The sequence below is a fragment of the Ambystoma mexicanum genome, chromosome 8, assembly GCF_040938575.1.
Source record: "Ambystoma mexicanum isolate Mex_15411 chromosome 8, UKY_AmexF1_1, whole genome shotgun sequence".
Taxonomy (NCBI): domain Eukaryota; kingdom Metazoa; phylum Chordata; class Amphibia; order Caudata; family Ambystomatidae; genus Ambystoma; species Ambystoma mexicanum.
Window position 1 is genome coordinate 662,731,831 of NC_090929.1, and position 15,658 is coordinate 662,747,488.

The following is a 15,658-nucleotide window of genomic DNA, read 5'->3' on the forward strand; positions in this document are numbered from 1 at the left end:
TCTCCAGGGAAAAAAAGAGGAAGTGAAACTAGTACAAAATAAATTAACTAGGTTCACTGTGGAGGCCTCAGTATCAACGCCAGCACAGACACTAGTAGTAGGATACACCCCGAAATTGAATAGCTGCGGTGTGGTCAGAGGGAGGACAAGGGCAGTGGGGCGGAACACACAGTATGCCCGCACCCCAGTGGCAACGAGGACAACATTGAGGAAGAGGTTGGTTCCGAGGATCAAGGGTAGGGGGATTTTGAGGAGGAGGGTTTGAAGGAATGGGACTTAGGAGTGGAGGAATGGGGCCGTCGCAATGTTGGAACTGTGGAAAATGGGGGCATTTCTCAAGAGAGTGTAGAAGCAGACGGGATGGGGTACAGTTACAGCCAACAAAATTATGGTACACCACCTCAAGGGCCGACTCCCAGAACGTCTATACCCCAAGAAATACACCAAGCCTACACGCAGTTGCCCCTGCAGATACCAGGCCCTCCCCCACAGCAACAACCACAGCAAACGATGCAACAATATATGCCCCACAACACTTTCCAGCATTCAGGTAATATGAACCTCTTTAACGGAACACCCAATGGCACGGTTGCCCGATTCAAGGCGCAAATGTGGTGATGGGACACCCCTTCTCATTTCTGGGGACAAATACATACCCTGATTAGGACAGCCCACCGCGAGCACTTGCGTGTGCGGTCCTGTATATGACCCTTAATCCTGAAGAGGAATCCTTGGTAGGGGCAGAGATAGAAAACAAGCAATTCATTTTTATGGTTGATTTGGGTGCTGAGAAATCCTGCATCAGTGAAGGGGACGTGCCATTTCCACATTTCCATATACTAAAGTGGGTGTCTCACCCGCTAGTCCCCGGGGATCTATCAGTCAGGTGGTGAGGACACAGCCATCGCCTTTGGATCCAGTTCCTGTGGGTGGACGAGTGCGGGAGGATCCCCTGGATGGGGGTCTTCGGGGAGTGGAAGACCGGATGGTGAGACGCGTATCCCCTTCACAGTAACACCTTTCCCCATCCTACCAAGTAGGATACTTAGGAACTCAAACCCCGACCCCCTTTTCAACACAAACACTTTCTCACGGGCAGCTCACTGTGAGAGAAAACGGACTAACACCCAAGCCGTATACCTGACATGTCCCAACACAAGGGTCAGGCATAGTGTCACGCCTTCACTAGCAACCTCAGACACACATACAAGAACTATATCAACACCGGGTGGTACCTCGGCTCGTTTCCTTCCCCATTTGCGGCAACGCAGGCGGATTTTGCCCCATGGCTGCACGAAGAAGAAACGCTGCTATCCACAGTCATGGCGCCGTTGGAATCACTGGCGCTGGCAGTTGCCATGGACGCTACCTGCGTTATCCCGCTCACGTGACCGCATTGGCTCAGCGTCTACAACGCCCCGAGCCTCTCACTTCTTATGGATTGGGTCACGTTTTCTTCTGTCAACCCGCTCACGTGATCAGAGCAAACGCTTGTCACGTGTTCAATCAGGAAGCGTTGCAGTGTAAAGCGCTGCCGGCCGCTTCGGTCAACACTTTTCAGCTGCTTTTCTCCGGTCAGTGGTGTTTTGGATTCGATCTTCTGTTTCGTTGGATTTTGACCCTGGCTTCTTTTGTTACGGGCTGTCCCTGCTTAACCACTGGATACGTACTTGACTATTTGTGTACACGAATCTGGATTTGGACATTGGACTGCTTTTGATTCACGATTTTGGATACCTTCCTTCTAGTACTTCTTGGATTCTGACTTTTGGTCTGTTTAAAGCTGATTCGTCCAAAGGGCCCTGCACTCTCATCAAGAGGCCCACAGGAACATCAGCCTTCCTGCTACCACCCGGCTATTGCAAGTTCTTTCCCATATACCCCCTAGTCTACTTGGGGATAACTCTACGAGGTTCAACCACCCTCCCCTCCCCATTGTGATCTATCCCAGGGGTTTCACTGGTAGGTGTTCATTTAATCACGGTATTACATACTTGTCGTTTCTGAGGTGTTGGTTATTTCCTAATTTTGGTTTACTGTTTCCTTCTGAAGCTGCCTGGGTACCTGTGTTCCTGTCAACCATCACCTGTGGCCTCAATAACTGGTCATGGAGTGGTCTTGGTCCTCCCTTACCGGTTCTTGGGGACGGAGTTATCTATAGTCTACGAGGAGTCGCGTTCCTAACACAGAGTCAGGCAATTACTGATAATGACACACACCTGACTTCCATCTTACTTCCCCACACAGATAAAAGGCAGAGCATGGCAAAACACACGAGGAAGCAGCAGTCCCGAGATGGCAGTTTAATACGAGGAGAAAGAAGGCACGACCAGAGAGGGTTGCAAGGAGGGAGGTACCCATGACCTTTTAGGAGGAAAACCGCTACTTTCACGAGCCCTTGAGAATAAGAAACCTAAGACCCGGAATTAAAGCTGAAGAAATATGCATTGTGTGTCGGAGGTACCCAGGGCTCTCCCACCTCGATATCCAAGGTGGGGAGGAGTGATTGCCACTGTGGTACTGTCCTTTGCTCCTACAACAAAGCAGCACCTGTAAAGTCAGCACAGCCGGTGAGTCGGGGAGACTTAAAGCAGACCAGTCTGTGTTAGAACCAAGGTTGCAAGCGGCAACTTTGTATGAAGCAATCTGAAGCAAGTGTGAAGCGTATGTGATGTGTGACACAAACATAATTGAACATCCAAGGAGTGACTGAACTTTTGAAGCCAAGATAAATATCGTATACAGAGTGGTCCAGCACCACGTGGGTGCTCATTTGAAGGTCTCTGTTAGGTATCCAACTGAGAGATGGCAAATGTGAATTGTGAAATCAAAGTTGTCCTGCTACGGGTCAAGCTAAATCCATGCACATTCGAAAGTCTTTGATAGCTAATACAAACTGCAATTGGTCCGAGCCCGGCTGAGCGAGACTGGTTGTGGAAGAGGATGGGTCTGAGCCCGGCTGAGAGGGATCCGGGGTGAACCATGAGTCACCCGAGAAGGGATATTCCCTGAACATTGGAGAAGGGGATCTGATCCTGAAGAGGGGGATCCAAAGTAATGATTGTGGTATAAAAGGGATCTGAGCCCGGCTGACGGGGATCCAGGGTGAAGAGTGAATCATCTAACTTGAATGCTTGTACGAGGAAAGGAACCTTTTGCTTGTTTTGGTACATCAGGCCCTCTGCATCACAAGACTTTCATAATTTAAGAGATTGGACACAGAAGGCCCTGATGCTGGTAATTAAACAGTGTCTTCGTGCCATAGAAGCCTGAGAGTGTGCTATGCTCGAGAGAACCGCCTTGTCCCGTGCTGAAAACGTGGGGAAAGAAAGGCCAACGGCCTTAACATCCTTACATATCATTTTGTGAACGCTTATTTCTTTTTCATGAACACCACACTATTTGTATTTGCGATAAGGATTGGCAATAGTCTTTTTCTTTTGTATAGGCCCTTTTATTTTGACGAGACTCCACTAGGACTGCATTATTATTATTTGATGGTCGTAGTTTTCTCCCATCTGTAGATTTAGGATTAGAAAGGGGTTTATCTCACCCTTGTTAAAGTTCAATAAACACCCTTGAACTGTGGTCACTTGTTTCTGTCTTACTATTAATGCCATGCCTTTCTTACAAAGCAAGGTGGTGCGCGCTACCCTATTGTACTGTGAGAGTTCTCCTGTCAACGTGCTCGGCAGGGATCTGCTTAGCAAGTTGAACACGATGATTTCATTTACTGATCACGATATTGTCTGTGCCACACGAGGGATGTGCGCAATGAGAGCGATAGTCATAATGTGTGCCATGGCACGTGAGGTGGTTGTCCGAGGAATACCTGTAGATGTGAGAGACCTGAAGGTGTCTTGCTTACTAGTCCCCAGTGATCTGTCATCCAGGTGGCCAAGACACGGCCATCGCTATTGGATCCAGTTCCTGGGGGTGGACCAGTGAGGGAGAATCACCTGGATGGGGGTTCCTCGTGGAGTGGAAGTGGGACACTGGTTGAGGCGCGGTTTCCCCCTTCTTCTAACACCCTTTCCCCATCCTGCCATGTAGGATACTCAGAAACTCTACCCCCCGCTCTTTTCCGACACTAACACTTTGCACAATATGAAAGACAACGGACTAACACCAGAGCCATTTACCTTACATGTCCCAACACGAGGGTCAGGCAAAGTCAGGCAATTGACCAGTGTCACACATCGGGGTCTGAATGACCCGCGCGCCTCCTCATCACGCCAGGTGAAACAGACCACTTTCAAGGTACCTACCAAAGTCGTGACGCTTCGCCACAGTATCCGACGTTTCTCAGCCCCTTACTTCTCTCGGTGGCGGTTACCCTGGAGATTGGGCTCAACAACATCAAAGGTATCGACAACCCAGCCTTTGCCTACAATTCCCAGGAAAGCTACCTTTTGCGTGTAGTTCCGACTATTCGGAACGTGAGCTCTGATGGGCTTACGGCGCTCCGCCTCCTGGGTATATTAGGCACTGCAGCGGGAAGGACGCTGCTTCTGATTAACGTTGCAACCGGCATCCGAAGTTTCGTCTTCTGTGCCTTCCTAATCATTGCCTTCCCGTGTACCAATTCCTGTTTTTCCAATTACGGACTGCCTTGAGACTTCTCAATTCTTCTGCCTACCTGTGTACTGGACCTTTGCCTGTCTTACGGTTTGCTTGCTTCCTGATTCTGTACTGTCTTTAGCCCGCCTGTGTACCAGATCTCGCTGCCTGTCCACTGGATTGCCTTCCGCTATTTCTTACCGTACAGAAACTTCTGTCCTGGATTACCTACCACTACCTTCACCTGGTTTTCCTCACCTTCCCAGCTGACTCCAAGTACTGGGAACTGTTTCCTTCTTCAATTCCAGTGTTCTTTTGTGGATTCTGACACCATTCCGTTGTTTTGGATTTATTCCCTCAAGTGTACGCAAGGACGCTTTGCTGATTGCACACAAAGACTCATTTCTGAAAGTGCACACAGGGACGCCTTGCTGAGAAGTGCACCTACCCGTATCTAGTGCGCTCCTCGTGCCGCCCGGGTATAGCATCCCTACTAACCTTCCTGTTTATTGTTTTTTACCTCTGTTGTTTCTAACCTGGATTGATAAGGTTATTTCAATTCCTGTTCTGGTAAGACTTCCTTAACTTTTCTTTATTAATTCCTATCTGAACCATCAAAATAGAAGCTAATATCTTTTCTGTACTTACAGGGGAAATTCCATTTCTGTTCCTTTTCAATTACAAGGGGAGTGTGTGACCCAGGCACTTTCTGCTTTTGTGAGGCTTTTCTTGTGGTGATCTTTGTTCTCCCCAAGTATTTACCAATTGTCCTTTTCTTTTTAGCTGGGTCCGTGGTGGTGTGTTCTCCCCGCTCTTTTGGGTGATCGGTCTCTCAGTCTGTGATTTAGTGCAGCTGAGAGTCCTATCATCAAAAAGAGCTTATTTCCCTCAACAGAGAGGAGGCTCAGGTGGAGGCTCCATCTCGAGCTCTTCAAGCAACATCCAGTACAACCGTCCTAGTTGCTTGCCCGGATCACTCGCCAGCCGGTGAGTAACAACCAGAATCACACACACCTGACAGCCCTTTCCCTTCCCCACAGCGATAAAAGGTGGACCACATGAGCACAATACGAGCAAGGCAGACGGCACGATGAAATGCTATCCAAGCACGGCAGTTGAAGAGGAGGAGAAAGGTGCAGAGAAACGAAAGGACGGCAAGGAGAGAAGCGACTTTGCCCTTTTCAACCCAGACCCGCGAAGCCTCCGTAGAAGGAATGATAATACCACAAACAATAGGCAGCGTGTTTTGCAGCAGATGTCGACGGTAGATGGAGCATGCCTACACTGATAATCAGAACAGGGAGAGGCACTTGCTACCGTGGTACCAGCCTTGACTCCAGAGATAAGTAAAGCCAAGCGGTTCATGACAGCCGCTTAGTCGAGGGGAGAACCGATAAGAAACAGAACTGTGTTGAACGAAAGTCACAAACGACAGATTAAAGAAAGTCCTGTTAACATTAAGGTAAAATCAGCTGCAGAGGGGTCCGGCACCACGTGGGTGCTCATTCGAGATACTCTGGTTAATCCCACATTTGTTGAAACTACTGAAACCAGAAGGCCGTAGGAGAGGCAGAAGTGAAAAGTCAAAGTGGTCAATGTTGTAAAATCCTCTGTACAGTCGAATGTCTTTGACCGGCAAACTGTTAGAAACCAATGGAAGCGAATCCTGCATAGTGAGAAAGTAAAATGAACTGTAAGATTGGCAAAACTGAACCCGACAGAGATGCCTACAGAACCGGTCAAAGCATGATGCCCAATGACCTTTGTGTTTCACAAAGAGTGAACCCGACACAGGGATCTCTACAGTGGATTGTTTAGAAAGACATTGAGACTGAAAGGTGAAAATATCTGAATACAAGCCATAGTGAACCCGACAGAGGGAGTCTGACATTCGAGAAGGGTCTGAGCCCGGAAGAGCGGGATCCAGGGGTGAAAAGCCATCACCCAACAACACGTGAATATAACAGAGGAAATCTTTTGAATACAGAGTGAACCAGATGAAGGGAGGTTGATATTCGAGGGGTCTGAGCCCAGAAGAGGGGGACCCATGGGTGAAGAATTGTCACCCAACAGCAATCGGAAAGGAACTTTTGTTTATTATTTTGAACCTATCATGCCCTCGGAAGCAGGAAACGTAATCCCTGTAGGTCCTGATATTGCTAGGAATTTTTGTGGATCAGAGCCTAGAAGAGGGGGGTGCAAGGGGTGAAAAGGCATCACCCAATGTACATTGGAAAGGAACTTTTTGTTTGTTATTTTTGGTATCTGTCGGGTCCTCGGAGGCAAGAGACTTGTTGTAGAAAGGTGACTTAACCACCGAAGGTCCTGATACCTGAAGCAGAACTGTTGTCTCGTGTTGGGAAAGCTCGAGAGTGTGCTGTGCTCAGAAGTTCCGCCTTGTTCCGTGCTCAAAACGTGGGGAAGGGAGATCCCGGCTACCACATCCTGACTTATCATTTGTGAACACTTCTTTCTTTCTTGTGAACCATATCCCAAACTCTTTTTGTATTTAGCGTGAGGATTGGCAATAGGCTTGTTCTTAGTATAAGCCCTTTTATTTGGCAAGATGCCACTAGAACTGCCTTATTATTATTTGATGGTCGTAGCTTGCTCCCATCTTAGATTTAGGTTTAGATGAGGCGTTTTTGCAACCCACTTATGCAGTTTAATAAACACCCTTGAACTGTGATCACTTGTGTCTGTATATTCTTGATACCATGCCTTCCTTACAAGACCCAGACATGTTTATCTACTTCATAACAGTACTAGTGGAGGCAGTGCCACAAAGTGCCACAAGATACTACACGCTGACCTATGTAAAATCCAAGTGCCCAGCACGGTCATCCAGTACGAGGACGACTTGCTTGTTTGCACTGACAGTGAGCAGGACTGCCGAAGGGACTCCATTTCTGTCCTACAACCTTTGGCCTGCAATGGGTACGAGGTTTACAGGACCAAACTCCAGTATTGCCAACTGGAAGTACTGTATTTGGGTCAATTGGTATCAGCGAACGGCAAGAGAATAATACCAGGCAGAGCAGCATTCGCCATGCCCAGACCTGTGACAGTGAAGGACATGCAAACGTTCCTAGGGTTGTGCAACTACTGCAGAGCATGGATTCTAGATTATGCAGCATACACAAGGCTGCTTCTACAGTGTCTCAGAGAAGCACAGAAAGGGAATCTCAAACTCAAATGGACAGCAGATATGGTAAATAATTTCATTGATTTCAAAGAAGTGATATACACAGCCCCAGTTCTCGCCACCTCAGAGTATATACAAGAATTCTACATATTCTCGTATTCAAAGGGCACAGTTATGAGCGCCATACTGACCCAGAAGAGTACAATGGTCCACAAGCCATTGCCTATTACAACGGTACACTTGATTCAGTTATGCAAGGCCAGTTTGCATGCGAACAAGCACTTGCTGCAGATGCCTTCGCAATTGAAAAGTGCTCCACAATTATAATGGGATGCTCAGTAACTATGTACACAGAGCATTCCGTATTCGCCATCTTAGAAAGATCAAAGTCTACCCTCACCACACAGAGAGCATCAGCGTACAAGATTATCATCTCAAGCCCGAACATTCATGTTGTATGATGCAAAACAGTAAATCCTGCCACGTTCCTAACAGAAGTGTGTACAGACGAGGACATGCAACAAGTGTGTCACATATGATGGGGAAGAGGATGACATCCCCAAAGGAAAAAATAGCCCCTTAGACTAACTCCTTGTTGACGGTTCCACAACAACTGACCAAGACAAAGGACAGAGGCATACAGGCGCAGCAGTTGTGCACCTCGAGGGAGGAGACTATGAAACACTAGTGATGAAGAGATTACCTATGCACTATTCAGCACAGGCGGCATAGCTCATGGTGCTTGTCGAGGTGCTACATGCATCACAAGGGTGTCACGTGACCATTTATGCTGACTTGGCATACGTCACTACAACAGCGCATGCCTGGTTGTCACAATGGAAAAGAAGGGGTTTCCGCAGAGCAGACGGTTCTCCAGTACAACATGCCGCACCACTAGATACACTGATTTCCACAATGTCACAACACTCTGTGGTATCGGTCATTAAATGCACTGCCCACACCGGTAACACTGATGAAATTTCATAAGGGGAATACTGTGGCGGACGCTGCAGCTCAAATGGCAGCCTATCTCACTATCACAATAATTTCAGAGTACATCATAACTACACCATCACATGATCAGCAAAACACACCCTAAACACCGAACGAAGAAAAGGAACTATGGTCAAAGAGAGGGTGTAAACAATCCCCTACTGACCTACTATGACAAAAGGAATGCACTGGCAAGGCAGTTATGCCCGTGTGGCTCTTAGCACTTGCATTCGATCAACTACACCACCCATCCCACAGCACCAAGCAGCACATCGCAGCAGACATACAAGAACATTGGTTTATACCAAACCTTCAAGAACATCTCACAAACATAATTATACACTGCACCACCTGCCAAACTTTCAGCAATGACATGACGCTCCAGACATCACGAGGCACTCTGCCCTGCCCCATTGGGCCGTTCCGTGAGCTACACATAGACTATGCAGACATGGGGTAAGATGTAATGGTTCCTGATATCTAATAGTTGTAGCATGCCCTTTTTCATGATGGGTTGAGGCTGAACTTTGTGCACATCTGTATGGCAAGTGCGCTGCTAAATATTTAGTGCAGGAAGTGTTCCCTCAATGGGGCGTGTGCAATGTATTGAAGTCCGACAACGGCACCCATTTCTTCAATTAGCTCTTTAAGGAGATCAGTGCTACTTGGCATTAAACACTGGATGTGCTCAATTTACCCCCACAAGCAAACAGCGTTGTTGAGAGAATCAACAGCCTCTTTAAAAGCAAACTATCCAAGCTCTGCACCACACTAAAGAAAACCTGGGTGCACTGCTTGCCCTTGGCCCTCTTCAGCTTACTCTCACAACCAAGTAAATATCACTACCTGTCACCCCCACTAAATAGTAGCTGGCTGACGCATGCATACGCCCATCTCCCCAGTCAGAAGGGGATCAGATGCCCATTGGGCTACAGCGGTTTTAGGAGAAGAATTCAAAGATTATTTGCCAAACCTAACACATGCATTTAAACATGTCTCCTGACAGATTGCACCAACCCGTCTAGAAGACACATTGAACACTACAGAGCCACCAACCAACCGCTAATCCCACCCCCACCCAACCACTGCTGCCAGGAGAACTAATACACGTCAAAAGCTTTGTGCATACGTGGAATAACCCCAGATTGCCTGGCCCCTCTGAAGTTGTGTTTTCAACACCTCTCGCTGTAAAGGTAAAGGGGCTTCTGTATTGGATTCACCTCTCTGATGTTCATAGAGCACCCCCAAGTACCTCACAATTGCCCTAAACATACTACCCATCTACCTCGAAATAACTACCTGTAAGGAACTAATGGTGGCAACAAGCAAGACCGACACACGTAATCAAAGTTTAAGGGTGTTTATTGAACAATGAATGCTGTATGCAGGTTGGAAAAATGTCTAATCTAAACCTAAATCTAAGATGGGAGCAAGTGTCTACCATCAAATGAAAATAAGGCAGTCCTAGTGGCGTTGTGTCAAAATAAAAGTGCCTTTACTAAGAAACCTATTGCCAAACCTTACAACTACTGCAAAAAGGGGTGTGGGATCGTTCTTAAGAAAAGAAAGAAGTGTTCTCAATTCAGATGTCAGGACAGGATGCAGTAGCATGGGTCTCCCTTCCCCACGTGTTGAGCACGGGTAAGATGAGAGCTTGGAGCACAGTACACTCTCGGGCTTCTCCAGCATGAGATGACAGTTCCAATGGCAGTTCTCAGGACCGTCGATGGCCAAGTCTGGTTTCCTTTGTAAGTCTCTTGCCTTTGGGGCCTGCTGTGTTCAAATAATAAAAACAAAAGTTCCTTTATCCAAATGAAAGTTTGTCAGGGTGATAATGATTCACCCCTGAGTCCCTCTTTTCTAGGCACTGACCCTTCTCAATGGTATTTCACAGTTCACGTAGGGTATGGTCTCACCTCTGCATCCCCCTCTTCTGGGCGCTGACCCTTCACGTAATGTATTGCATTCATTTTTATATTCATTCTCTTCTCAATGAAATTTGAGTGATAGCTACACCCCAGGATCTCCCTCGGTCAGGCTCTGACCCCTCTTGACTTTCAGTACTTGGGTGATGGCTTCACCCCTGCATCTCCCTCGGTCTAGCTCGGACCCTTCTTGACTTTCAGCCGGATCTCCATTGGTGGGGTTCGGACCCTTAGTTTCTCAATGTCTATCCAAACAATTCAGCATGGATAGCTCTCTAATGGGTTTACGTCTATCAACAAACTGTTTCTCTGGACTTCAGATTTTGCCTCTCTCGTCATCATCCCTTAATCGGGTTCATTCTTGCCAACTTCACATTCTCAATTGTTTGTGGGATTCACCTCCCTTTCACACCGCTTGTAGATCAAAGTCTTTCAATTGTATAGGGATTTTTCTTGACCCTCTGTATGACCACTTTTACCTATTTTGCTGGCCCTTGTATGGCATTTTGATTTCTGTAGTTTCGCTCATATGGGGACCGACCAGAACCTCTTGAGTTAGCACCCACATGATGCCTGTTTCTTTCTGCAGCTGTTCTCCCATTAACTCTTTTACAGTTCTTTAAACATGGTAAAACTTGCCACTTTACGATCCTCAATTAACACAGCCCGGTTCTTATCGGTTTTCCCCTTGACTCACCGGCTGTGATGAACCGCTTGGCTTTCGGCTTCTCTGGAGTCAAGGCCGGTACCATGGTTGCAGGAGCTTCTCTCACACCTGCTTATCGGTGTAGGCTTGCTCCGTGTACCGTTGACATCTGCTGCAAGACACTTTTGCTATTGTTCGCGGTCTAAGGCTTTCTTCCTCAAAGGTTCCGCGGATCTGGGACAAAAAGGTCACTTCTCTTCTCACCACCCTCTCGATTCCTGCTACTATTCTTCTTCTCTTGAACTGCCACGCCCGATTAGCCATCTCGTCTTGTGCTCTTTTGCTCCACCTTTTATCCCTGCGGGAAAGCAAAGGGCCACCGGATGAGTGTGATTCAGGTTAATTGCCTGACTTTGCCTGATGCTGGGATTGGGACATGTCAGATACACGGCTTTGGGAGTAGTCCTTTGTCTTTCATGGGGCAACACAGTGTTCATGTCGGAAAAGGGAGGGTTTGGAGTGTCGGATTGTCCTACGGGATATGATTGGGAAGGTTTGTGAAATGGACGAGAATGACTGGGCCGGAGAACAGAACATAGGGATTGTGGGAATAGTAGTGTTTTGCCAATGCAGTATACTGGGATTTCGTGAAAGAATGATTAGAGGGACGTGAAGAACGATTGGGATTATTCAAATAGTGAACAGGTGTAACGCTCACCTGGTATCCACGGGGACGTCACTCAGCCTGTTCTGACCTCTTACGACCTTGAACCCTTCCCTGGAGGCTATTTGACTGGAGACTGGGCCTGAAACACAGGATTGGTAGAGTTTAACTCCCTATTGTCTCTGTGTGCTTGAACCCCTTCTTCCCCGGGGTCCAACCCTTCCCTTTGATACACAGCTACCCTTGTTTTCTTGGATAGTGTGCTCTCCATCCTGCCTTCAGCGCAGGGGCACGTTGATTGATGCAGGCTCGTTGCTGCCTAGTTACTTCACTGGCAAGAGTCCGACAGGTAAGTATAATAAGTCTTTTGAACGGATCTCTAACTTCGTTCCTTTCCTTCCTTAGATGATGGCCGGCGTCCGGGGATGGCGGCTTGCTGCTGAGATGAGTAGCGCTGAAGGTGAGTGAGAGCGCGATGCACCCCTTTCGTATTTGCATTGAACTGAGTTCTTTTTCTGTGTCTTTTAGGTGCCGTGACGTTTTCAGCGTGGATACCGGTTATGAAGAACAAATGCGGTGGGTAAGCACTTTATGCGGCACCTCTAGATGTTTACATGCTAACCTGGAGTGTCTTTTCCCTCTTGCAGATGGATGAGAAGTTCCGGAGAAGAGTTCCCCCAGAGCGGCTGGGATTCAAGTAAGCGTTTGAAGCTCGTACAGTATTTAAAAATAAGCGAAGGTTTGCAGAATGCTTACTAATGCCTTTTTTCTATTCTTTTCCCTTTTCCTTAGGAAGCGGCGTGCCGGGATGGGAATGACTCCGCCGAAGATGCCCGCAGAACAGATGGAACGATGACTGATGGGCAGAAGCGCCGCAAGGTAAGGCTGTTCCTAACAGTGTTTTTGTTCTTGCAGGAGCTGAGCGCAGAAGAAAGATGCAGGCCTACTGGAGACCGATCCGAACACGGTGAGTGTCACGCTCCAGGTGCAGAAAACGCAAAGCATGTTTCTCAGCCTGGGTGTGGCTTAAATAGTCTCTGGGTATCCCAGGTGCCTCTGGGCTGAAACCACACCCAAAAGACTAGACCACACATGCAGTTCTGGGAACCGAAATATGTGGGGGCATCCATCTTGTCCCCATCAATGCACTACAAGTCCAATCCCCAATGTTATCCTATGGGAGTGAGTGAGTCTAGTGCCACAAGCGCCAAGTCTGACTCCAAGCGGGTCTTTGGAGGGATGGAGAGGCCTTTGAGGGCCATGTAGGTGATCATGGCCTGGCTCCAGCCTGACATCTTGGAGGGCTGGGGACATGAGGGGCAGGAATCATGACAACAGGTTGACAGGGGTCTTGGAAAAGACGGTTTCGAGAGCCTAGGTTTTGTTTTCCGTACAGAGGGGTTATTGGTTTTGAGTAGGAGAGATCTAATGGGAGGAAGGGAGGCAGATGTAATACAGCCTATGAAAATTCAAGGTATCTCGCCCTCCTCTCCTTCTCCAGTACAATTCTGCATCTCCCTTGGGTACAACCCCAGGCTTCCCCATCCTGGTGAGCCTTTCCCACTCTTTCAACCCTAGAGTTGGGATCTGAGCGGATCAGTCCTTCGTTGGCCACCAGACTAAGGGTTTCTCGAGGTTCGCTATGTGAGATACCCTCAGGTATTTCACATACCTCAGAAATAATAACCTGACTAGTGGGTCCCAGACAGTGCTGGAAATGGAAAACATTTATAGGGGGAACCGTTACTTCTTAGGAGAGGCAGGTGTGGCCCTCAGCCAGGCTCCGTAACACAGTGGGCCTCATTAGAAATATGGTGGTAGCCATGCCGCTTTTAGCGGAATGGCTAGCCCCATACCGGGGACCAGGTCTGGGTCCCGCAAAAGGGGACTTACTGGGCCATTCCAACCTTGGAGGGCCCGGTAAATCCCTTTCACGGGTCCCGGATCCGGTACATCCCCACTCCCATTTGAGTCCCCATAGGGATCAATGGGAATGGGGAGGATGCAAACAACGGGCCCGTTAATGACGGGCCCGTTGTTAGCATCCTGGTCTGCTAGCGGCTCCAGCTGCAGACCTCGTAATGGGGCGGCCCCGAAAGAACAGTGCCGGTCCCTTACCGGCACCGTTCATTCCCTGGCTGCCTGGGTCATAATGAGGCCCAGTATCTCTATACAGAACCCGATCCTGGCTGGTTACAAAAAAGCAAAAAGCATTATGGGAACAACATAACGTCCACAATTTTAAATGTTAAACATGTTTTATAGTGATTCATTGAGCAAACCTTTTAAGCAAATAATGGATTCTTCTGTTTTTATTGGTCACAATATTCACCCTAATAAAGAGGTGTCTGTAAAATGTAGGACATATATACCAGTTTGAACAGCTGCAAAACTGTATGTGAGGCTTCAGCAGTTTTGTATGCAGGCTCCAGTATGACAAATGGGTTGTGCAGCGGGAGGAACCTGCGCTACAATGAGCAGAGTGCTTTTGAGAAGACTCTGCATGAACGCTGGGTTTTCTGAAAGCGGTCTGCTCGGTGAGGTACAGGATCTGCCAGAGTTGTGTCTGGGAGCCCCTGGGTCTGCTGGACAGAGCGGGGCTCTGGCAAGACATTTTTTGCCAGAGCGCAGCTCCGTCTTGTTCTGGCCCTTTTCCTGCACTGGACCCGGATAATCAACATGTATTACTGCTAAAAACAAAAGCACTTTAAAAAGAAAAATCCCTCTCTCTCTCCCCCTGTTTTTGTTTCCCCTACAGGAGCCACGAAAATGGAACCCTCAATGTCAAATGATTCATTGTATAGTAAAAAAAGTAACTGAATATAATGTTAATTCTAAATGGTTATATTCTTACACCTGTGGATTACACTTTAGTGTCTTCTTATTTACTATATTGATGTTTGTGTTAGGAATTTATTGGGGTACATCTTTTGCAAGCCATCTAAGAGTTGGTAAGGGGGAACATAAAGGGATTTGTACTATTAAAGAAAACCAACAACACTGTAAATATTTATAACATTTCCCATGGGAGTAATAACAATAACAGTGTTGACACTGTATGGGGAGGCATGGTATCACAAGTATGACACAGACACAAAAGACACAATTTGTAAAACCTTTATTAAAGTTTCTGGGTTTGGAAAAGCTCCTACTTTGCCCTACAGCTAGGATGGGAGTAGTCTCGACCATCACACGATAAACAAAACAGTCCTAGTGGAAGCCCTCAAATCAAAATAGCCTATGCAAAAAAATAAATTTAAAAAATGCCTGCCCTATCTCTTGTACAAAAAGTGTATGAAGGAGATATGTATGTAAAGGAAAATCAGTGTTCAAACATAAGAAATAAATGTGGCTGAATCGGCTCTCCTCCTCACATCAGCACGGAATAGGGCGGTCTACGTAGGCAGGATGACACACTCTGGCTCGGGGTTTCAACACATAAACAATTCAAAACGTGGATCTAGACCCGCCTGGCCTTCCACGTTAAAGTCTCTCTTTCCAGCCTTTCAAACAGTGTTCAACAAAATGTTCACGCTGGTGCCCCTCTATCGGGCCCAGACCTCTTCAAATCAAAAGTTCATGTTGGCCCCCCTCTGGTGCTCAGACGTCAAAAATATCACATTGGACGCCTCTGGCGGGCTCAGACCTTTTACAACAAAATGTTCATCAATCCTTGCAGGGGCTCCCTTCCGCAAGCTTATTACACCTTGGTTCTCCCTAGTCGG